General features: G+C 43.9%; 2 long non-coding RNA genes across 3 annotated transcripts in view; one reads left to right on the forward strand and one right to left on the reverse strand.

Moving 5' to 3' along the window:
* The window catches only part of LOC310688506, a 486,265-nt gene that overhangs the window by 318,313 nt on the left and 143,561 nt on the right, over nucleotides 1–24,391 (forward strand). Inside the window, exon 1 of one of the 2 annotated variants that reach the window (XR_014516982.1) lies at nucleotides 17,768–17,858. The exons of the other annotated variant lie outside the window; for it this stretch is intronic. This is a non-coding gene — a long non-coding RNA (uncharacterized lncRNA). Of the gene's footprint in view, nucleotides 1–17,767; nucleotides 17,859–24,391 lie in introns of those variants that run through there. 2 annotated transcript variants of the gene reach the window in all.
* Nucleotides 14,338–15,193, reverse strand: LOC310688581. Its single transcript, XR_014517052.1, has 2 exons — nucleotides 15,093–15,193; nucleotides 14,338–14,779 (listed from the first exon to the last, which is right to left on the reverse strand). It is a non-coding gene; the product is annotated as an uncharacterized lncRNA (long non-coding RNA).

Consider the following 24,391-nt stretch of genomic DNA (forward strand, 5'->3'; position numbering starts at 1 on the left):
GCTTTTATCTAAATCTAGCGCCTATCAAAATGGGTGTTGTCAATCTCTTTTGGAGAAATCAGGAGAAGCTGCAGGACAGTAACACTGGGTGTAACCCAGTGTTGGGTTGGAGGCTTAAAACAGCAATCACCCTACATGGTTTTGGACGATACAGTAAGGTTTCAAATGACTGTCATAGGTAATTAAAAGGATTCCTGGACAGTTAAGTCCAGTCAAAGGTGACTATGCGGTTGCGATGTTCATCTCTCTTTCAGGCCGAGGGAGCTGATGTTTGTCCACAGACAGCTTTCTGGGTCATGTGGCCAGCAGGACTAAACCGCTTCTGGCACAAAGGGACACTGTGATGGAAGCCAGAGTGCATGGAAATGTTGTTTACCTTCCTGCCGCAGCGGTACCTATTTATCTACTTGCACTGGTATGCTTTCATAACTGCTAGGTTTGCAGGAGCTGGGACAGAGCAACGGGAGCTCACCCCATCACATGGATTCGAACTACCAACCATCTGATCGGCAAGCTCAAGAGGTTCAGTGGTTTAGACCACAGCGCCATCCGCATCCCATATGTGTGTCATATGATCACAGGAAACTACTTCATCTGGAGTTAGACCTTTGCTCCCTCTAGCATTGTACCATGAGCTGTGGCCCTTTTCCTTAAGTTCCTCCATGGACATTTCAACAAAGTGTCCAATGGCACTGAAGAACAAAATTAACCTTTGAGTCTACACATTGCCACACACAGAGGACTCTTTGGGGGTGGTGCATCGATGCTGCTTTTGTAATTTGCGTCTGATCTAGTAAAAGTGATACTACAAATGCTATTTGGATGGGCAGGGAAAACACCATTAGAAACTAAATCAAGTACCTAGGTTCTTAAGAGTTCTTAAGAATGCATGGTGCACGAACCCTTCTGAGATGTTAAAAATAGGAAACTGTTTAAGGAAACTGTGACCACAAAATGACTCAGATATAAGCTAAGCTACAACCTCAATAAAATAAAAACCTGGAGAGAAATTGGGTTGCTCACACAAACTGCAAAACAAGTAGGATTTTAAAATGTTTTAAAGCTTCTGTTGCAGCACAGTGGTTCTGGGAAGCCTCAGATAAACCTATGCAAAGGTGACTTAGATGGCCTGTAGGCCATCAAAATAATAGGCTGTTACTGCCACACCAGTCTCTTAAGGCTTGAGTTATTACAACCCTTGTAATTTCCAGTAATTGGGCTTAATGTAGTAAGAGGGATTATATACATTTTATTTGGTCTGAAAAAGGACAGCCGCTGACTTTATGTGCTAATGACATCTTGGGGCACAAGAAAGTGGTTATATGCCTGCAAGATGTGTGATAAGAGTATTAATTTAAGCACTTTTGGACTGAATTCTAACTAAGTTAATTGAACATAGGTCCCATTGAAATAAATGGCACAAGCTAGTCATGGCTTTCCCCATTAATTTCAATGGGATCTAAGACGGGAGTCCTATACACACATTTAACTGGAAATAAGTTCCACCGAACTCAATGGGCCCAACTTCTGAGCAGGCATGCATATGAGAACCCTGTAAGCTCAGCTAATTTACAGTGCCAGCCTAGCCCTGTCTGCTCAAAAGTAAGACTCATTTAATTCAATGGGGGTTCCTCCAACCTAAGCAGAGTCAGGTGAAGGGGCTTGCTGGGTGGAACAGAACTGCTATGCCAGCTTCCCAGCAGATGGGTTGCTGTTGCCTACCGGGAGCGGAAGCGGCAAGGCAGTGGGAAGGTTAGTTTGGTGCAAACACACCGGCAGAGCCACTCTGACGTATGGTTACCAGATTTTTTCAATGAATCTGGGGACACTTTTTTCCCCTTTAAAGCTGAGTAGCAACAGGGAGTCAGTAGTGGGGATGGTGAGGCAAAAGACCCTGAGCCCAAGCACACATGCATATTGTATAAAGGTGCAAAGCCCTTCTTTCACACCCTGTGAAACATAAATGCACAGAGTTTTTTTTTAAAAAAACTGGGCAACGGCGCGCCGTGTGCCCGTGACTCCTGAGCCTTTCCCAATCTCCTTCCCCCTTTGTTTTGACAGATCAGGGGAGGCTCGGGAGTCATGGGCGGGTGGCCGTTGCCCGGGAGGGGCCAGCCTGGTAGTGCAGTTGGCTCTGGCTGGCTTGAGGAGATGCTCGTTGTTCGCTGCTGTGGTGCAGGAAAAATGGCGGGTGCCATGGTAGTGGGCAGCAAGCAGCTCCTGAAGCCAGCCAGAGCCAACTGCGCTACCAGGCTGGCTCCGGGTTGCTGACACTTCCTCTGCCACGTTTCCCGGGGACAGATTTGCAAATCTGGGGACTTTCCGGGTACCGGGGACGTCTGGCAATCCTACTCTGATGCTCTTTCCGATGCATTTAGAAATCATAGCATTGTAGAGTTGGAAGGGACCACGAGGGTCATCAAGTCCAGTCACCTGCAATGTAGGAATCTTTTACCCAACGTGGGGCTCAAACCCTCAACCCTCAGATTAAGGGACTCATGGTCTACCAACCGAGTTATCCCAGGAACCACTCCATGTAACTCCCTCCCTGCTGCTTTGTCCTTCCCCTTCTCCCTCCTGTTAAGCAACAGCAACCCACCAGACTAGGATTTCAATTCAGGGTAATAATAATAATAATAATAATAATAATAATAATAATAATAATTTATTATTTATACCCTGCCCATCTGGCTGGTCTTCCTCAGCCACTCTGGGCGGCTTCCAAAAAAATATGAAAATACCGTAATACATCAAACATTAAAAGCTTCCCTAAACAGGGCTGCCTTCAGATGTCTTCTAAAAGTCTGTTAGTTGTTCTTCTCTTTGACATCTGGTGGGAGGGTGTTCCACAGGGAAGGCGCCACTACCAAGAAGGCCCTCTGCCTGGTTCCCTGTAACTTGGCTTCTTGCAATGAGGGAACCACCGGAAGGCCCTCGGTGCTGGACCTCAGTGTCTGGGTAGAACAATGGGGGTGGAGACGCTCCTTCAGATATACTGTACCGAGTCCATTTACGGCTTTAAAGGTCAGCACCAACACTTTGAATTGTGCTCGGAAACGAACTGGGAGCAAATGTAGGTCTTTCAAGATCAGTGTTATATGGTCTCGGCGGCCACTCCCAGTCACCAGTCTAGCTGCCGCGTTCTGGATTAGTTGTAGTTTCCGGGTCACCTTCAAAGGTAGCCCCATGTAGAGCGCGTTGCAGTAGTCCAAGTGGGAGATAACCAGAGCATGTACCACTCTGGAGAGGCAGTCCACAGGTAGATAGGGTCTCAGCCTGTGTACCAGATGGAGCTGGTAAACAGCTGCCCTGGACACAGATTTGACCTGTGTCTCCATGGACAGCTGTGAGTCCAAAATGTCTCCCAGGCTGCACACCTGGTCCTTCAGGGGCACAGTTACCCCATTCAGGTAGACCCAGGACTTTTTCCCCCAGCCGGAACTTACCAGAACTCAGTTCCGGCACCTCTCAACTGGGTGCCATTGCCATTCTAGGAGAACAAGGGAGGTGTTCATGGTGAGTTCCGGTACCTCTTTTTTCTAGAAAAATAGAAGAATGGGTAGACCCATTAACATTTATGCCCCTAAGTTACTCATGTTCATTAATTTCAATGGGTCTGCTCTGATATATGCTAGATATAAACCACAATTTCTTGATTTAAATCTTAGACAAGGATGTGGAGGAGGGAGATAGTAGCTCTTGCAAATCCTCCTGGTTTGATGAGGGCAAGGAAGAGGCAAGATTTGAATCAGATGGTGTAAGGGGTGTTCAGCTTACTGTTAGAGATGATATTTTGGTTCATTGAAAGAGAAATAGTTTCATCTTGAATCAGAAGCTTCCACAATTTCTTTTCACCTTTTGCCTATTTCTCTAATACTTCTTGAGTTTCTGGTCACTGCAGATTTACTGACAGGTAAGTAAAAAACCCAAAAACCTCTTAACAGGTGGTAGGGTCATTGGATTTCAGTTTCCTTTTCAGTGAATTTATAGTAACTACGATTACAAGATATATAAGGGAAATAGGCAGAAGGTGCAAAGAAATTATAGAAGCTTATTCTCTGTCTATGATTCAAGATGAAACTATTTCTCCTTCAATATATCATATCTCATGTGAATTGAGCCAGAAGATTATAGTCCTTGTTGCATAATTAAATACAGTTCTGTGCATTGTTACTTAACTGCTGAAAACCACATTCCTTATAGCCTCTTCTGCTTCATAAGATTCAGAGTTCCACGGCTGAAAGAGTCCTGAGAAACGACCCACCATACCTCAATTAGTTGGGGTGTGATGGATCAGGGGCTCTGAGGATGCTCTGAATGTACAAAGGAGTTTACAGTCATACCTCTTGTTACGTTTGGTTCAGGTTACATCTTTTCAGGTTGCGTCCCACGGCGACCCGGAAGTAACAGAACGGGTTACTTCTGGGTTTCGCCGCTCGCGCATGCGCATACGCTCAAAATGACGTCACGTGCATGCGCAGAAGTGGCGAATCACGGCCCGTGCATGTGCAGATGCACAGATGTGGGTTGTGTTCTGCTCATGTTGCGAATGGGGCTCTGGAACGGATCCCGTTCGCAACCAGAGGTACCACTGTATTTAGAAGAAGCTTTAAAAAAAAGTGTATGGCCCGCTGATCATTTAGAAGTAAAACAAACCATTTTGAACAAACCGAACCACACTCTTCTCAATAGAGGCTGGAAAACAGCTAGAAACCAATGTTGAAAAACAGTTGTAAAAATGACATGTTATTCTCCTTGCAGTTTGCTCTGTTAATAATCTGGGGACCACATTCTGTCCTCTCCCACTCAGTAAGCAACAACAACCCACCTGCCCAGGAGGTGGTTTGGTGGTTCTGTCCCTGTCAGGGACTGGGCAGAGGAGGAATGATGGAAACTGCCTCCCCATCCTGACCCTTCCTGGGAGGAGGAAGAGGAAGACAATATAGATTTACAACAGTGGTTTGTGGGAGGTCACAACTCAGAGGCAGATGAGGGGAAAAGTTGGGAAATAATGGGACAGGAGGAGGCAGAATTCGAGTGGCAGTTGGTTGACACAGTGTCTTTAGAAAGCATTCCAGGACCTGGTGAGCATTAAAAGTAGGAGAGCAAAGAGCTCAAAGACAGAGGGCATGTAGGAGCACCTGTAGAAGTGATGAGTAAGGATGTGGGAGAGATGGGGGGTGGAGATTCACTTGGGACAATGCCATTATCCAAGAGGCTGGGTTCTATAGCCTCTCTCTGTAATACTGAAATAAAAAAGGACTGTTAGAAACTTTTTGTGATGGCCTGGGATTCAGATGCTGAACCTGAGGGATCCCAGCCTGCACAGGATTCCCCACTTCCAGAACCAGCTGTGCCGGGGCGGGGGCCTGAGCCTGAAGGGTCCTCACCTGTGCTGGATCCTCAGGAGCAGACACCAGCTGAGTCTGCTCTGGCCCCTGAGGTGATGGAGGACCCATTGCCTGCAGGTGCTCCACTCTCAGCCCCATCAGGGGAAGAGGAGGTTGCCTCTGGGTCCGGTAACCCTCCAGCCTCTCCTGAGCTGCAGAGGCTCAGGGCAGAGAGGCGGAGGGAACTAAGTTCCCGCAGGAGGAGTGCTCGTGTCCAGGCCAGGAGAGGTGGGTCACCTGAGGATCGGGGCCACCCTGTGCCTCGGGGCAGATAAAAGCCAGCCAGCCCCAGTCCCAAGTTGTGGGAGCAACTTTGTTGGTTGACAGTTCCTGCCTGAACCCTGTCCTGCTATCCTGCCGGAGCTCCTGACCTCACCCGACTACCTGCCCTGCATCCAGCTTCAACTTTTATGGACTGCCTCCATACTGCACCTTCGACCTCGGACTGGACTTGGACCTCGCCTCTTGGTTAGCCCACGGGACCAACACACTTTTCCTGGTCTTTATACTTTCCTGGGCAACCAGCTGGGAGCCGCTGACAGCATCCTGACAGTCCCACCCATTGAACCACATCTAGGGGTGGCAACCTGGACCCCAAATATTGATTTCATTGGTCTTAACTGAGCTCAGCTGTATATAGCAATGACCTAGGGGTTGAATGTGGACCTCCAGGCTTGTCTATCCAACTCTCAGGACTCTCTGTAGGATCTGCATCTTCCCAGTCCTTCTCTGTGTAGTCCTTGAGTGCTTTTGCTTAGCTAGAGTGCAAATCCTCCATCATGTTGAGTCCAAAAACCGGGACGCATGTCTTTCCGGACATGCTCCTCATGTGACCTGCGCGAGAGCACAGAGCCCCAAAATGCATGATCCTGTGCATTTTTTTAGCTCCATGATCTTGTGCAAGAGCATGGCACCCCAAACCAGGATGTTCCAGTTTAATTGCGGCAGTTGTGGGGTATGGGAGTGTGTCGTTGAATTCTGATGATGCCTCTTGCATGCCTAGATGGAGACGTGTTTGTGCACAGGGATACAGTCATACCTCCAGTTACAGATGCTTCAGGTTGTGTTTTTTCAGGTTACAGACCGCCAAAACCTGGAGGTACTGGAACGGGTTACTTCCGGGTTTCGGTGGTCGTGCATGCACCGAAGCGCTAAATCGTGCTTTGCGCATGTGCAGAAGTGCTGAATCCGTGCGTGCGCAGATGTGCAGCTGCAGGTTGCGAACACTGCGGGTTGCAAATGTGCATCCCACACGGATCATGTTCGCAACCCGAGTGTCCGCTGTATCTGACTTTTGTGTGGCTGGAACATAGCCTACTGTGCAAACCTAAGAGTCACATGCATCGTTCCACCCACTTTTGCCGCGAGAATTTTAATAGCATCAAATTGGAAAGGAGAAAAAGCACCATCAAAATTGGAGTGGCAACAAAAATTAATGGACTACACAGAACTAGCTAAGCTATCAGGAAGAATAAGAGACGATGCAGATCAAGTATTTTTCAATAAATGGGGTTTGTTTAAAAGCTACATGAAAGATTGCAACAATATAAAATCTGTGGCATCCTTTGAGTAGCTTCTGTTATACACTGAACAGGTTTAAGTACAATAACTTGGCTAAACAATGATTGAAAACAGACACAAACAGTGCACTAGATAAATATACATTTAAAGCTAGATGGAGTTGGCGGGAAGTCAATGGAACTAGAAGAAGCCTGTGATAAAGTGTAATAGATATTAACAATTCTTTAATGTTTATTTGTTAAAGATAAATTTGATTTTGTGGGGTTTTTTAAAGTTCAATAAATCAATTTTTAAAAATAGAGAAGGTGGGTGTGTTAACATTTTTTTTTCCTTGCAGAATCGCCTAATTTCTTTTTCTGAGAATCGTAGTGGTTACTTAGAATTACTTTACTTCACCTGTAACATTTACATAGCTGTCAACTTACAGATTTGAAAATAAGGGACCAGCAGCCTCGAAAATAAGGGATCAGCAGCCAAAATAAGGGACCAACAATTACTTTGATAAAATACATATTTTGTTGCGTGCAACTGGCTTTAGATACCTACTAGGTCCATAAATTACCATATAGGATATATTCAACACAAAAAACAGTAACAATTTGTTGTTGACAAAGGACAGCTGGACATAGAAAGCGCCCCATTATCTTCAGTAGCTTATTTAAGGGACATCATCAATAAGGGACAGAAACGGGACATGGCGCTGGGATAAGGGACTGTCCCGCCAAATAAGGGACGCTTGACAGCTATGCACATTTATAGTCTTCCAGGTAGCCAGTTTTCAGGCAACATTTGGGCCCTTCCATTGTTTACCTGGTGGCAAAATGACAGGCACTTCCTTTTGTTTGTTCGGCCTCCCTTTGCTTTGGGACTAGTTACCAAGCAACCATAAACAAGTGGAAGTGCTTGCCTTTTCTTTGTTGTGGACTGTGCTGACTGCAAGTGCGTAAGAAGGGAAGCATGGCCCTGACATATGACAATCCTGTGATTTCAAAGGACCTGTGGATACGTTTCTCGGGAGAAGCTTTGCAAAAAGGCATGTTTATTTACAGCGAGGCCTATTTATTTAAAAAACGGCATTGTACATAACAAAGGCCATTTGCCTCAAATAAGACTTTTCACGGGGATGTCTGAACACTATAAAATTTATGCCGAAAATAATTCACCGCTTTAACTACTACAAATGCTTGCTTGGTTTTCAACATGTGAGCAGTCCTGGTGATCCAAATTAATATGGAACCATAAAGATGTTTGCAAACTTGGTACGTGCTTCCATGTCATGTAACCAAACACCACATTGATATATTTTAGCACCAAAATGTTCTGACATCCATGAAGCTCTTCCCAGCCTGCTTGTGCATTCTCTTGCCATTCATATTTAACAACGACTAAAGGATCTGACTGTGGTTTTCTATATCACTTATGAAACAGCACAGAAAATGAAACACAGAGCGGAAGACTGTGTTAAAACCACAGCACTTAGTGCAGTTGAAACCAACCTTTCCCGTCAATTGTAGCAGGTTCTGTTACAGGGCTTCTGCTTCGTGAACCAAATCTTTGCTTTCATCTCCTGAGGTTTTGCCACCTTTCAATAGCTGAGAATGCACTGAATCAAATTTCACATTTGTATAGCATTATCAGTCACTGTGCTCTGAAGATCTGTTAGTCATGCAGTTTGATATTATGGAGGACTTTCCCTGTGGGTTCTTGAAACATCCACTATTGTCATCCTCACCAGAAAATAAAACAATACACATTTCGCTATTGCATGGGGCAGGTATTTCCCTGACTTGAATTCTTTCCTTATCAGCAGAATTGATACTATCATGGCAGTGAAACTAATTAGCTATATATATCTCTAGTTCTGTGTGGCTCTGGAATCCTGGAATGCAAAAGGACTTACCGTATTTTTTGCTCTATGACTCACTTTTTCCCTCCTGAAAAGTAAGGGGAAATGTGTGTGCGTCTTATGGAGCAAATGCAGGCTGCGCAGCTATCCCAGAAGCCAGAACAGCAAGAGGGATTGCTGCTTTTGCTGTACAGTGATCCCTCTTGCTGTTCTGGCTTCTGAGATTCTGAATATTCTTTTCCTTGTTTTCCTCCTCCAAAAACTAGGTGCGTCTTGTCGTCTGGTGCGTCTTATAGAGCGAAAAATACGGTATTTGAAACATAGTTACATTCTGAATTGACAGATCTGCATTTCTTTCTTTGCTTTGTTTTACTTGCACCTCTAGATCAGTAGTTCCCAAACTTTGGTCTCCAGCTCTTTTTGAACTACAATTCCCATCATTCCTGACCACTGTTCCTGCTCGCTATGGACGATGTAGTCCAGAACAGCTGGAGATCCAACACAGTTAGGACCTGATACAAAAGACACATGTGCAATTAAATAATTCCGAGCCTGGGAATTTGTTGAAGTACTAGAACTGAACTCAGTTCTCCTGGTTATTCCACCCCCCTTAAAAAAAAATCATTTCGGCAATATTATGTAAGAGGCGCACATTTTATTGCTGCCATTGTTAATAACTAGGATTCAGAAGTCTTTGCCAATCTACAGTACTTGAAGCATACAGAGATGTGTCAGTATGTCTGCCTTCTCCTTATATACAGTTTTGTATGGAATTCCCCCTAATATACCAAATTTTGCAAGGCAGCCTTCCCAAATATAATACATTTTTGTATTTTGTTTTCACTGATTTATGCATTGCTATGAAAACTTTAGTAACTTCATTTTTGTACATGTTACTTAGCTGAAGAATTGCACTGCAGAATTTGGAGAGGGGCAAATTTTGAGGAATGGTTGTGTTTTGTTTTGTTTTGTTTTGTGTGTTGCTTCGGAAAATGTGAATGAAATAAGTTCACCTGTACATTGAAACAGAATCAAATTTCTCCAGCATCCCCAGTTTGGATCCAGACCGGGTTTATTAAATTTACTTCCCATTGAAGTGAATGGAACTTCTCTTTCTCACAACTAATGTTTCACACTGATCGCAATGGAATATAAGCAGAACTAATTTAGTCTGGCTCCAACCCATAACTAACTGGTTATTTATTGTATTTTTGTTTTATTGACAAATGAATTACAGTTGTGCTTTTTTGCCACTATAACTGAGGTGAACTTATTTTTGTGTATGTCTGCAATATATGTTTATATACGAAATAAAATATATTTTAAAATCAAATCAAACCAAAATATGACAAAATAAAAAGAAACTACAGTCCTAAAGCTATCCTAACCAATGGTTTATTTTAGCAAAACAAAGAACTCAAAAATGCCTGCTAGAATAAAAAGATTTGAGCATCTGTCTGCTGTCATATCCCCCCCCCCCCCAGAGCAAGAGTTCCTTACTTGTGGGGCCACCACCTAGAAGACCTTCTGCCTTGCACCCCATCAATTCAATATCCTGTAAAAAGGGCAGACCTTCCAATCAGTCTAAAGGCTCAGACATGTTCATATGGGTAAAAGTGGTAATGAACACAGCATAACATTTAGATTAATACTAGCCCTGAAGTATGCAGTACCTCTTAGTTGCCAGATGCCTATACTAAGGATGTCAGGCACCATGGGGAAATTATAATTATTTAACAGGGTCCCTGGTGCCTTGTTTTACAGCATTCATCCCAGACACCCGGAAGAGTATTTGTGTATGAGGCTGCATATGCATTTAAAGCACACACACCTAAATTCTGGGAACAGTAATTTGCTAAGGGTGCTGGGAACTGCATATTTGGCATATTCACATCTCTCTCTCTCTCTCTCTCTCTCTCTCTCTCTCTCTCTCTCTCTCTCTGTGTGTGTGTGTGTGTGTGTGTGTGAGAGAGAGAGAGAGAGAGAGAGAGAGAGAGAAAGTTCCTTGCAGCAATGAGTAAGTGGCTGAAGTGGAAATTATGTGCAAATTTAGAATTTTCAGAGAAAAACCATTAGCCAGGGTTGGTCATAAATGCCATCCTCATTCTAAATCAATCATGCGGCATTTCCCCATGAAATTTCACTAAAATATGCTAAGTAGGGCAGCTTCCTTCCTTCCTTCCATTTATTATTTTTTTAAGCTGCTTTTCACTCACACGAGTCCCCAGGTAGCTCACAAACAATAAATAACAGAACAGAACATCACAAGGGCAACATAAACCATATAGAATAATTAACATATCTTCAGTAAAACAATTACAAATTCTAAATAAAATAGCTACCTTCTATAAAACACTATTAGCAAAACAACTAAAAAATTAAACTAAACAGTGAGAGTTCCATGAAAAATAAAATATAGTTCAAGGAAGAAGCAGCTGCCTAGAATAGGACTGATAATAATAGTCTCTGACTTCTTTTCTGGTGGGAACTAATAGCAATCAGGGAAAGGACCAATATGCTTTACTAGTGGCTTGCAGTTTCACAGTGACTAAGGGTTCTTTTTTAATCTTCATGCATGTCGCCTGGTTGTCACTAGAAGCAAAAATCATGTGGGAAGCTTATGTGGAGGAGTTCACCACGTAGTAGGGGCAAAATTAATCCATTTAGCAAAATCTCCCACAAAGATCTCCATCTGGATAAATGCCTGAAATCACCCCCTGTACTGATTCTGGAGGGACGCGGGTGGCACTATGGGTTAAACCACAGAGCCTAGGACTTGCTGATCAGAAGGTCGGCGGTTCAAATCCCCATGACAGGCTGAGCTCCCGTTGCTCGGTCCCAGTTCCTGCCAACCTAGTAGTTCAAAAGCACGTCAAAGTGCAAGTAGATAAATAGGTACCGCTCCAGCGGGAAGGTAAACGGCGTTTCCGTGCGCTGCTCTGGTTCACCACAAGCAGCTTAGTCATGCTGGCCACGTGACCCGGAAGCTGTATGCCAGTTCCCTTGGCCAATAAAACAAGATGAGCGCCGCAACCCCAGAGTTGATCACGACTGGACCTAATGGTCAGGGGTCCCTTTACTTGACCTAACTGATTCTGGGGCTACCAGTAACTACCTATAAATCAGGGGTGTGTGGAAACGGAAGCCAGTGGTGTCGCAACGGGGGGGGGGGGCAGGGGCGGTTCACCCCGGGTGCCATGTCTGGGGGGGGGGGGGTGACAAGAAGGCACCTCACGGGGGCTCACCCCGCGGCGGCAGCGCATGCAGCCACCGCACCACCGCATGTGGAGGATCCTCTGTTCATGATTGCAGCCGTGAGCAGAGGATCCCGGTGCTGGCGGGATCTGCACTATCTGCACTATCTGCACTATGTACAGTGCATGTGCAGCATGGCACGCATGTGCTGTACATAACAATGCCGCATATGCGCTGTACATAGCGGTTTGCCACCGGCGCTGCTCGAGTGCCATACGGACGGTGGTGGGATCCTCTGTTTGCAGCTGCAGTGGCTGGAGCAGCACCGCTGGCAAACCACTATGTGCAGCGAATGTGCGGCATGGCTACGTATGGCACATGCATCATACATAGCCATGCCGCACATGCACCCTGCGTAGCGACGCCCCACCCCTGGGTGTCACAATGCCTTTTTTCGCCCCTGGCTGAAGCTCATGGGATGCATCAGCAAAGTTCAGCCTACGTTTATGCAAGGGAGGACCTGGAAGCAGTGGAACATGGCTGGGGCAGCGATCCAAAAATATATGGATCGATGGAAGGACGATGGAGACAAGCCTTCTGCAATGATCAGCTCAAACTTCTGGCAAGAGCAATCTGTCCCTATCCTGGCATCCCTCTGGATGGGTAGGAAGGGAGAGCAGAAATGGAATGAGACAAAGAGTGAAAAATTGTAGTTTCCAAAGCAATATGAGAAGTAGAACACAGTCGTCCTTTGAAATATGCACTTTTCTGAATTTTGCAGTGCGCTTCTCCAGCCATGCAAATGCTAATGTTAAGTGTGCATCATCATCATCATCATCATCATCATCATCATCATCATCATCATCATTTATTGAATTTATATACTGCCCTATACCGGGGGGAGGGGGTCTCAGGGCGGTTCACAGAATAAAATCAAGTTATAAAACCACAAAATACCTAAGAAAGAAACCAACAACAACCCAGTAGCTGCCCCCCCCCCCGATTGCAGATCTTATTGAAAGCAACATACAAAAATGCATTATACTAGGGGGAACTCCTTTGCAAAAATCTGTATATTAGGGGGAAATTGCATCTAAAATGTGTATATTGGGGGGAAATCACTCTAAGAGGCTGCTGAATTTTCACGAGAACTTCTTTTTTTAATAGAAAAATTGCAAACTGATTTGGAAGATGTGGAGAACTGAATTTAAGATGGAAAAATAAGAAACTGAGAGGACCTTAAATTTGCCCCACCCACCACTATCTTAAGCTAAGTCCTGTCCATCACTAGCTCAAGCCCACCCACAACCATCAGTCTCTGACACATTATCCCCAAGAGAATGCAGCTCCCACAGGAGTTTTTGAGGGAAGAGGGGAACAAAGTAAAACACTGAGGGGAGATGAGCAAGCTCATTTCTCACAAAAATAGAGACTAATGGTACCTGTACATTTTGTTTCATAGCTACAAGGGCTAGAAAAATACTCTTTTCTTCTTTTTCTTTTTAAAAGAATGGTGGTAACCTGGAGAGTATGGTTCATTACAGGGGAAACAACTGTCCCATTCTCTCCTCGTGGGTGCCAATGAATATTGCCCTCAAGGAAAAGAAAAAATTCCCCTTTCCTACCATAAACCAGATTCCCAGAAGGAGAGGGACTGTTAGACCAGAGGGCCATGGAGAGATGACCCGTGAGTGGTATTATTATTAATATTATTATTATTATTATTGTTATTGTTATTGTTATTATTATTAATTGAATGTATATACTGCCCTATATCTAGAGGTTTCAGGGCGGTTCACAGAACAAAATCAAAATATAAAACCACAATATATATAATCAAAATAAAAGCAACAACCCAATAACACCCCCCCCAAAAAAGAACCACATCTTAAAAGGATGTCAAGCAAATCAACCAAAGGCCTGATTAAAAGGGACCATTTTTGCCTGGTGCCTAAAGGTGTATAATGAAGGTGCCATGAATGGTAGGACAGCCTCTCTCTTTTTTTCTTTTTTACCATGCTATATTGGAAGCAAAAAAACTTGTTTTGATGAATTGGAAGAGCCGCAGAAAGATTCCATTGAGCACATGGATTGATAATATGGACAGATTAGCTACATACTGATGAACTGCATGTCGATGCAAAATAAGAATGGATAAATATGAAGAAATCTGGAACAACTATTTAAGCGATAAGGCGGATAGTGGTGGGAAGTAGGGGGAGGAGAGAGAGGTGGGGAAATATTGTTAAAAAAAGGTGTGGTCATAGGTATATCAGTGTATTCAAATCTGAATTGTCAAATTGTGTTATTATTATTATTATTGGTTTTGTTGTATGTGTCTTTTGTGGTTGATGTTTGTATTGAAAAAACGATTAAACAAACAGAAAAAAGAACAGCCTTATTTATTTATTTTTCTAAAAAATGTACTATATTTGCATGCACCATTCTGCGTCTACCACAGACGTTCCAAGGATTGTGAGATTGTGGGAAGTAGACTCATTCTGCGACAGAAACCCTTCTGCCTAGTGGCTCTATGCTGTTGCAATTATGGTAGGAGCCAAAGTGCTCCACTCAGGGCCGGCCCAAACATGAGGCAAGGTTAGGTGAGTGCCTCAGGCGGGAGGATTCACAGGGGCAGAATCTTTATCCACCTGTGAATACATATAGGGCAGCAGTTCTTCTGGGGAGCACCCGGGAAACATTGAAACCTAGGGCACGATCTGAACGGCATAATGCAGACTTTGTTTGCTTGACACTTCAGATCCCAGTGGCCTCATCTCCCAAACTTCGTAGCCGCAGCAAACATTGCATGGTGGCTGAAGAGAATCTAAAAATAAAACAGGGAAGCAATAAATAAACAATGGGCCAGCTAAAGCCTCCAGGAAGCTGGGTGTCTGAGGGAAATGATGTGGGGAACTGGGTGAAGTGGAAACAAGGACCTGAGTGTGCTAATGGAGTCGGCTACAAAGATGAGAGAGGAATTAAGTGTTCCTGTCAGAATGGGCTCCGTTTTTAAACTGGTGTTGCGGCACACTTTGCATGAGACTGCCTTTGTCTGAAGACAATTTGGAAACCGAAGTTAGTTGAGAACAATGGGGCCAGGTTAGGTCGCTAACGGAAACTGGGTGAGGAAATCCTACCTTGCACGTACTGAAACGATCCCACACAATTCCAACTAAATTTCCAGGCTCCATTCACAGTGTTGGTCTTAACCATTAAAACCCTACATGCCTCAGGCCATGGTTGGAATAGACATACTTAGAATGGTGCTATTGTCTGTTAGCTACTCTGGAAACAACCAAACTATGTGCAAGGTGTGCGATATAGATGATGTAATGAAAGGATTATGTAATGAAAAAATTGGGGAAAGGGATGCCAAACAGCATAAATAAGAGCCATCTGCAAACTGAGGTATGAAGGGCCCTTGAAGTTATTTATCAGCTAGGCATGTTTGCTCAAATTGCAAATTCAACGCGGTCAGGTCCCAGAGGCCAGTCCTTCAGAAATTAAAGGCAAGGAAAAACAGTTGCCATCTGGTCTCCCAAAATGCAACATGGGGACCTGCAAAACTGTCTTAAAACACACACACACAGACACACAGACACACACACACACACACACACACACACACACACACACACAATCATATTTGGCTCAGACGGATGATGTAGCTGTCTATATTCCACTTACAGATAGTTAGCCGTGTTGGTCTGCCATAGTCAAAATAAAAAAATTCCTTCCAGTAGCACCTTAAAGACCAACTAAGTTAGTTCTTGGTATGAGCTTTCGTGTGCATGCACACTTCTTCAGATACTGTTTGACAGTGGAATGGACTCCCTCAGGAGATTGTGGACTCTTCTTGCTTGGAGGTTTTTAAGCAGAGGTTGAATGGCCATCACCTTGGGTGCTTTAGTTGAGAATCCCGCATTGGGATCTCTTCCAACTGCACAATTCTATGATTCTATAGTAGGAACACAAAGTTTGAGTAGAGCATGGCTAGAATACTAAGAGCCAAATACTGGAAAAGTAATACCGAGAAAAGACGAGTGGCAATTGAAGTTGTACCTCGAACTAGTCAAAATGGCAGAAATGTTAGGCGACAAGGAATGGGTTTGCTTCCAAAACGACCTGACTAAATATGGTTCCAAAAATAATACTTGGTTGTGCTTAGATTAATTTCACAGATATAATGGGGGGAAATTGATTTGAATGAAGGAATACAGATTGTTGGTAACCAATGAGAAGTGTCGAAGTTGCAGAGAGATAGAGGGAAGTCAACTAACATAACAGGGATTCAAGCAAGTTTACTGGAACAGAAAGCAAGGGATTGTAAGGGAAGAAAGAAAAGAAGAGATATAAATGTAATTCCTTTCTGGGAGCCTTTTGTATAAAATATTCAAATTATGGTTTGTATCCTTTGAACAATTTTGTGTAACTCATTAATTCTCTCTCCCCCCTTTATTATTGTATTTTTTCTTTTATTCTTTTCTTTTTTCTTTTTCTTTTCTTTTTGTGTATTCAGGTGTAATTTTTAATTAATTTTAATTTATTCTTTGTAATTTTCAAAAACGCAATAAATAAATAAAAACAAAAAAACAAAAAATAAAAAACAAAGATTGAGAGAGCACTAGAAGTCTTGAGTCCCTGATTCAAGTGCACCTTTATTCATGTATTTCATTTATTATGGCATTAGCATCTCGGGCAGCACAAATGGAACTGCTGTGATATTAAGTGTCACTAGGGTTTTAAAGATGTGGATGGAGGCTGAGATTCCCGAAGCTTATATTAATCAGTGGAGTGAAAAAAATTCCAACTGCAAACAGAGAGTGAGGCCTGATCTATACACTGGGTGCTATTCAATTAACACAGCACGAGGAATTCCACTTGAATCCTGGGACTTTCTCTCCTTCATCCCATGTGACACCCCCCCCACGTCCTCCCCAAATCTTTCCCAGAGGGTTGGGGAAACCCCTAGAACAGATCTAGGAGGGGGGGGGGAGGAGAAGAAGAAGAGGGCAGGACGTTCTGTTGAGAAAGCAGAAATCCTTGCACTGATGGAACGTTCATGTAGTGCTACTTTGAATACAAGCCAATGTATATGTAATATAAGCTTTCTGTATATGCCCTGTTGGATTTAAACATACTTATCTTGTATGCTGACCCATTCGCACATAGCATTTTGGTGATATCCTAAAGTTATATCTAAATAAGCCAATGAATAGTACTCATGTAAGGTAAAGGTAAAGGACCCCTGGACAGTTTAGTCTAATCAAAGGCGACTATGGGGTTGTGGCACTCATCTCGCTTTCAGGCTGAGGGAGCTGCCGTTTGTCCACAGACAGCTTTCCAGGTCATGTGGCCAGCATGACTAAACCACTTCTGGTGCACGGAGGACTGTGACAGAAACCAGAGCGCATGGAAATCCTGGTGACTTTTCCACCGCAGTGGTACCTATTTATCTACTTTCACTGGCGTGCTTCTGAACTGCTAGGTTGGCAGGAGCTGGGACAGAGCAATGGGAGCTCACTCCATCATGGGGATTCGAACCACCAACCTTCTTATTGGGAAGCCCAAAAGGCTTGGTGGTTTAGACCACAGCTCCACCCATGTCCCGAATAAACAAGCACACAATCACGGATAGGTCCACCCGCCATTGTGCGGCTCAAAGCAATGAAGACGATGCCTCCCCAGCTGTTGCCATTGGCTGTGGGTTCCTTGTGATGTCACAAAAGCCCTTGGCAACTGAATGGATATACAGGCAGGCCAAGGGGAAAGCCCTTTTCTATTTCCAGCAGGACACACCTGGCAATAGATGTGACATTCAGCACTGCCCAGGTTTCTTCCACTTGCAGGAGGCAAACTGGTGAACGGAAGGAGGCAATCCTCTGGCAGTGGGATGCTAGGGAGTGATCATAAGGCAAGTTTGCTTGCTTGAAGGCTGCTGGTATCTGTGGTTGGAAGCTGGCGGACGTCTCATGATGGACCTAAGAGAAGCTGGCAGATGTTGGTGGATGGAAGCCAATGGCTTTTGGATTCGGAAGTTGGTGGAGGTTACAAGGCTAAAGCAGACGGATGTTTGTGGATGTCGGCTGATGGAAGTTCACCTTTGGAAGACAGTCAACAGAAGCCAGTGGATATTTGTGGACTGAAGCCAGGGCAGGAATGTGAATGGATGTCATGTTTTTGGATGTCGGCTGGTATATGTTTACATATATATGAGTATATGAGTACATGGGAAGTTTCAAATGGGGTTGAGGCAGAATAGTGTTTCCATGTTCACAAATGTGATGTGTGGAAGGTAGATATTCATGAATTGATTGAATCCATGGGAGGGGGGATATTGATTTCATGGAATCAGAGAATCAGGGAATCGAGTTTGGGAGGGACCATGAGGGTCATCTAGCCCATCCCCTTTCAATACAGGAATCTTTTGCCAAATGTGGGGCTCAAACCCACTGGCATGCTTTTGAACTGCTAGGTTGGCAGGAGCTGGGACAATGCAACAGGAGCTCACCCCGTCGCGGGGATTCAAACTGGCAACCTTCCGATTGGCAAGCCCAAGAGGCTCAGTGGTTTAGACCACAGTGCCACCTGCATTTGTTGTGTAATGCTTCAAAGGTTAAGAAAAGGCTTTACTTTGTGGCCTGCATTCTGTATAAACCCTAATACTTTAAAAACAACCAGGTGATATAGGAATAGGTTTTTTTGGTATGTACATGTCTGGCAGAAACCAAATACAGTCATACCTTGGGTTGAATGCGCTTCAGATTGAGCGTGTTCAAGTTGTGCTCCGCGGCAACCGGAAGTAACGGAACTTGTTACTTCTGGGTTTCGCCGCTTGCGCATGAGCAGACGCTCAAAATGACATCACGCACATGCGCAGAAGCGGCGAAAAGTGATGCGCAGATGCGCCACCGCTAGTTATGTTTGCTTCTAGATATGAACGGGGCTCCAGAACAGATCCCGTTCGTATCCAGAGGTACCACTGTAAGAATAAATTATTCAAATGTTCCAAAAGTAGATGCACGAAAGGAAGTAATTCTGGGGGGAAAGCAGCAGAAACCTGAAGCAAGGGTGACTTTAGGAAAAATTAGACAGGGAGAGCCAAGTGGCTATTATTGCGGGAGCAATGATACTTTATCAAATTCAGGAGAATGCTGTTAGTAAGGTAGATGATGTTGAAACTAAGCTGGCCTGGGTGAGGTCAGTACCTGGTTGGGAGACCACCTAGGAAGCTCAGGTATGCCTCTTTGAGTTCTAGGCTGGAAAACAGGTGAGATATAAATGTAGTAAATAAACCAAAAATATATATTACCTTCTCAATAAAGCTGGATATGGCTGCTGTTTGGAGACCTAACAAATCTGCCTAAAATTCTCTTTGGATCAAGAAACTTTGACAACTCCTCTCCCCCCATCCAATAGCCATGGCAGCTGAGCCCCTTTATGTCATCTTTAACCCGACAAGAGCAAGAAAATGTTCTTTGGCATGCAGCACACCATATAGGAAAACTCACACATATCTTTTTATTTTCAACAGCTGCACCACATTGACAGCCTTGGATTTCTGTTCTTTATGGTGTTTAATTGCTTTTGTTCCCGTCAGTCTCCGTTCTGTCTATATCACGCCTGTAGTGTTCTGCAAGTGGTTTCAATTTTAAAAAGTAAAGGGAGTTCTCACACTTTGCTTACGCTAATTGACACCAACTAGAATAGTATTATTTCCCAGAAGATCTTCCTTAAAAATCTCCAGTTAGTCTGCAAAGCACTGGCGAAAAAGGGAGCATGTTTTCCGAAGTCTATTTTATCTAAGAGACGCTGTTCTTCCCTTGATACTCCTTCAGTCAAAATGTACTTCTTGAGCTTTAAATGAATTTTGGGGCATACATGGAGATCTCTTCATTGCCATTTATAGGCAAAGGCTAGAACCACACGAAAAGCAAACGGTTTCTAAGCCCTCCCACAAATCACTATGATTGGAGGGCTGATCTGCATGATACATTTAAGACACACTCACTTCACATTGGAAGCACATCCCAAACAATCCCAGAAACTGATATTTCCCTTCGCAGAGCACTAGTTCCAAACACCTTCAACAAGCAAGTTTTCAGGATTCTTTGGATGAAGTCATGTGATCTGTGATGTGGTCAAGATGATACTTCAAAGCAACTGATGGTTTCAGTTTATGACCCAAATTGTATTTGGTCACAAGTGTCTGTATTCCCCTATAGCCAATGTTTAATCTGCATGCCATCATTTTTCTCACAAAAGTTATTGTATCGGTCTTTGACTTGGCAGAGTTGACAGCTTGCACTTAACGCATGTTTCTCTGTGCTGAACGGCTAGTTTTTGAAAACAAGCCTTTACTGGCTTTGTGTTATTATTGAGGTCTTGTGAGAGTGTGCAGGCTGCCAACAGAGTTTGCAAATTGAGTAATTCTGTAGTTTCATAAAGAATATCGCTGCATAGTGCAATCCGCCAGCAATCCATCTGCATACAAATGAACTTTGTACTGCATTTGTGCAGAAACAGAATGTGTGCATGACCCGAGGAGGTAAAATGCCATGCTTTTATTGCTCTTGTTTGGAGCTGGGAATGTTTGTGTTTGCTTTAGAGCTTGTTGAGTTTAATTCTTTGAAGCCTGACAGATGTGTCTCCAGTCTCAGGATAGAACCATAATGTTGGAAGCTCAGGCGGGCCTGCGAGGACGTGAGACCACGAGGGCACGCCATGAGCGCATGCAGTGAAAGAGTCACGCTGATGCCGCTAAGTTTGCTTCTGATAAGCGGTGGGATAGGAGACTCTCTGAGAACCAGACATATGCTGCCTAAAGTTTCACTGTGTAAGAAAGGAGAGATATAAGTATTTTCCTAGACTCACAGAATTGTAGAGTTGGAAGGGACCCCAAGTATCACCTAGTCCAAGCCCTTGCAATGCAGGAATTTTCATTATTACTGATTCCTCTGCTTCCTGACTTATGCTATACAGTGGTACCTTGGTTCTCAAATGCCTTAGTACTCAAACAACTTGGAACCAAACACTGCAAACCCAGAAGTAAGTGTTCCGGTTTGTGGACCTTTTTCAGAAGCCAAACATGCTCCATTTTGAGTGTTACGCTTCCGATTTGAGTGTTACACTGAGGTCTGGTTTTGCTATTTATTTTGCGTTTTTGCGGTTCTTTTTGTTCTGTTTTTGTGACTGTGTGGAACCCAGTTCAGCTACTGATTGATTGATCTGTTCCTCCCTTAAAGAGGGCACGTGTTGTGGTGAGACCTGGCAACCAAACCCTGTGTTGTGGGTGGGTAAGACTGGATAGCCACAACACCCAATTGGTAGGTCCCTTGATGTAGGGTTTATTCAGGCCAATTGGATGCAGGCTAAACAGATCAAGGGACCTATATATACCTATGCACGTGACCCAGAGCTTCCTCTTTCGGTGCATGCATTGGAACACCCACCCACCTCTCCCTATGTTTAGGGCTGTGCACTTGACCTTGCTATGCCGACGTGTGTCGTCTGTCGTTGGGACAGGGGCATGGCAGGAATTCTCTCCACTGATTGGCTGGTGCCTTTTGGGTTTTGCCTGCCGCGTAGCAAATCGTTACAACTTGTAAGGTTGTGGGTAGGCTCTGGCTCAGGTGATAGGGATGGGGGAACACTCTCGCCCGCCCTATGTGAAGGGTATTCCGTTAAAGGAATCCAGGGACTCAATGGTTTGGTCAACCCCTGTGAGGAGGTTGTGCCCGTGCCTGAGTCCAGGGGGACATTTGGGTGGCGGAGATAGCCTGTTCCTGGCTTTCCGCTTATCCAGGTGTTCACCCTTGGCTGACCTATGTTGGTGCCCTGGGTCAGCGCTACCTGCAAGGCAGGGAGCTAGTCAAACCAGAGCCTATGCAACCAGTCACTTTCTGTAATCAATAAAGTTGTGGCCTAAATTCTGCCAAAAACCAAAATTTGAGTCTTGTCTGAATTTATTTAAGGGGGAGGTTTAAAGGTCGGAACACGCAGGTGGTGTGACTGCAGTACATGGTTTATTGCTTTCCTTTTATGGATCAATGGTTCGTTAGATAGTAAAATTCATGTCAAATTGTTGTTTTAGGGGTTGTTTTAAAAGTCTGGAACGGATTAATTTATTTTGCATTACTTTCTACGGGAAAGCACGCCTTGGTTTTGGAATGCTTTGGTTTTGGAACGGACTTCCGGAACAGATTAAGTTTGAGAACCAAGGTACCACTGTATGTTTGTTTCTTCATAGAATCATAGAACTGTAGAGTTGGAAACAGAGCAGTTTACAATAATTTGGATTTGGGAAGTTTTCTAATTCCATTGGGGGGGGGGGGAATCCCATGATCGGCATATTTGTCTAAGGTCAGCAATGGAAATCCATGCAAGCAGAGATAAGCAGCTTTTGCTACAATTGTTTTTGTTGTTTTTTTTCATTATTATTTTTTAGTCAACAAATGTTGGATTTAAAATCGCAGAATTTTTCTGCAATCTTTTTTTTTTTATAAAAAAACACCATTTCCTTTCCCCTGAAACACATTGAAATATTTATGTGGTTAATCACGTAAGTTTCGGCCATGGCGGGATCACAAGGTGAATCACTTATTTTTTAGCAGAAGCTGAACTGCAGGGGAATGGAAACACTGATGGTTTGGATGAACCTAGAGTGGGAAAGAAGTTAATGCCAGCTTACATTCCTTAGGCTACTCGATATGGAGTCTCCTAGACCAAGACTGTCTCCACTGACTAGGAGAGGTTCTTCAAGGGCTCAGGCAGCCCTTGTACTTGAGACCCTTTGAAAATGGAGGCACTGGGGACTGAACCCTGGAACTTCTGAATGCAAACAATGTACTCTGCTGTTTAGTTATGGTCCCTCCTCTGTACAAAAAAAGCTTCTATTGTCCTGGGAGTGTCCTTTGATAGGAGGAGAAGCCACAGTGACAATATCTCCACCTTTGTTTGCAGACCGATGAAAGGAACAAGTAGAATCTCTCGATTTCAATTATAGTTATCATAGTTCGGAGATGGGCAGATATGCCAATTTTGGGTTCTCTCCCTATTTCATTTCCCTCCAATCTTAAGTTCAGGTTGCCACATTTCTGCATCAGTTTAAAACACTTTTGTGCCTATTTCTCTGCAGCTATCCATTTTGTGTATGCAATGCTGCCTGCTATAACATTACACACCTTTAGGCGCCAGGCAAAAGCATTCCTTTTTAACCAGGCCTTTGACTGATATGATTTACATCCTATGCCCTTTTAGAATGTGTTTTTCAGGAGGGGGGGCTATTGAGTTGCTTTTCTTTTTATTATGTATTTTGTGGTTTTATACAGTGGTACCTCGGGTTAAGTACTTAATTCGTTCCAGAGGTCCGTACTTAACCTGAAACTGTTCTTAACCTGAAGCACCACTTTAGCTAATGGGGTCTCCTGCTGCTGCCGTGCCACCGGAGCACAATTTATGTTCTCATCCTGAAGCAAAGTTCTTAACCTGAAGCACTATTTCTGGGTTAGCGGAGTCTGTAACCTGAAGCGTATGTAAATGAAGCGTATGTAACCCGAGGTACCACTGTATTTTGATTTTATTCTGTGAGCCGTCCTGAGACCCCCGGGTATAGGGCGGTATATAAATTCTAACAACAACAACAACAACAACATTTTTGTGAGCAATTTCTCTGAATATAATTCACTCATATATGCATTTCTACAAGACATGTCTCTTAATGTCCACCATTTCGTGCATCATTTAGATTAAATGGTCTTTGAGGTCCCTACCCATCCCTATGATTGCTTTTCGGAAGCATTGGACTTGTTCCTCCATGTGGAAAGGAAATATAAAAATAGCAGCAACGAGGTTGTCCAAAATGTGAATAATCATTTCAAGGGCCGTTTCTGAAAAGGAAAGCAAAAACAACATTCCAAAGGCTTGTACATTTCAATCCACGTGGAAGGGGGAATTCCTGTGTCCTGTTTCCCCTCACACACTCTTGAGAATTTCTGAAAGGCAGTATTGAGTTGCATCAGAGCTGTTGCCTTATGCAACATATTGTAAAGCAAAGTAATTCGTTCAGACTGACGTAACCAGAATGACTACACAAGCAAGCAATACAGCTCACGGAGGCTGATGTAATAAGGAGGAGTGCTCCAGAAATGTGGATGAAAGGAAGGGCACGCCTGTCACAAAACAAAGGAATCCTCTCCCCCGTCCCTCCCCTTCCGAGATCTGCTGCTAGAAAAAGTAAAATATGCAAATACGGCAATAGCTGAGTTTTAGCTCAGCCAGCTGAAACTGGTGCAGAGAAAGTCAGCAACTGAAAGGACTCTCAGAAGGACGTCTCACTGACGGTGCTGCAAAGTTGCTGCTGGGCTATCAGTCGAATCACGGGACTGGAGATCAGGAGGCTATAAAACTGAACTTTAAGAAACCCTACAGACTTATG

This window comes from Podarcis liolepis (genome assembly GCF_965112155.1).
Source record: "Podarcis liolepis genome assembly, chromosome: 11".
In the NCBI taxonomy this organism is placed as follows: Eukaryota; Metazoa; Chordata; class Lepidosauria; order Squamata; family Lacertidae; genus Podarcis; species Podarcis liolepis.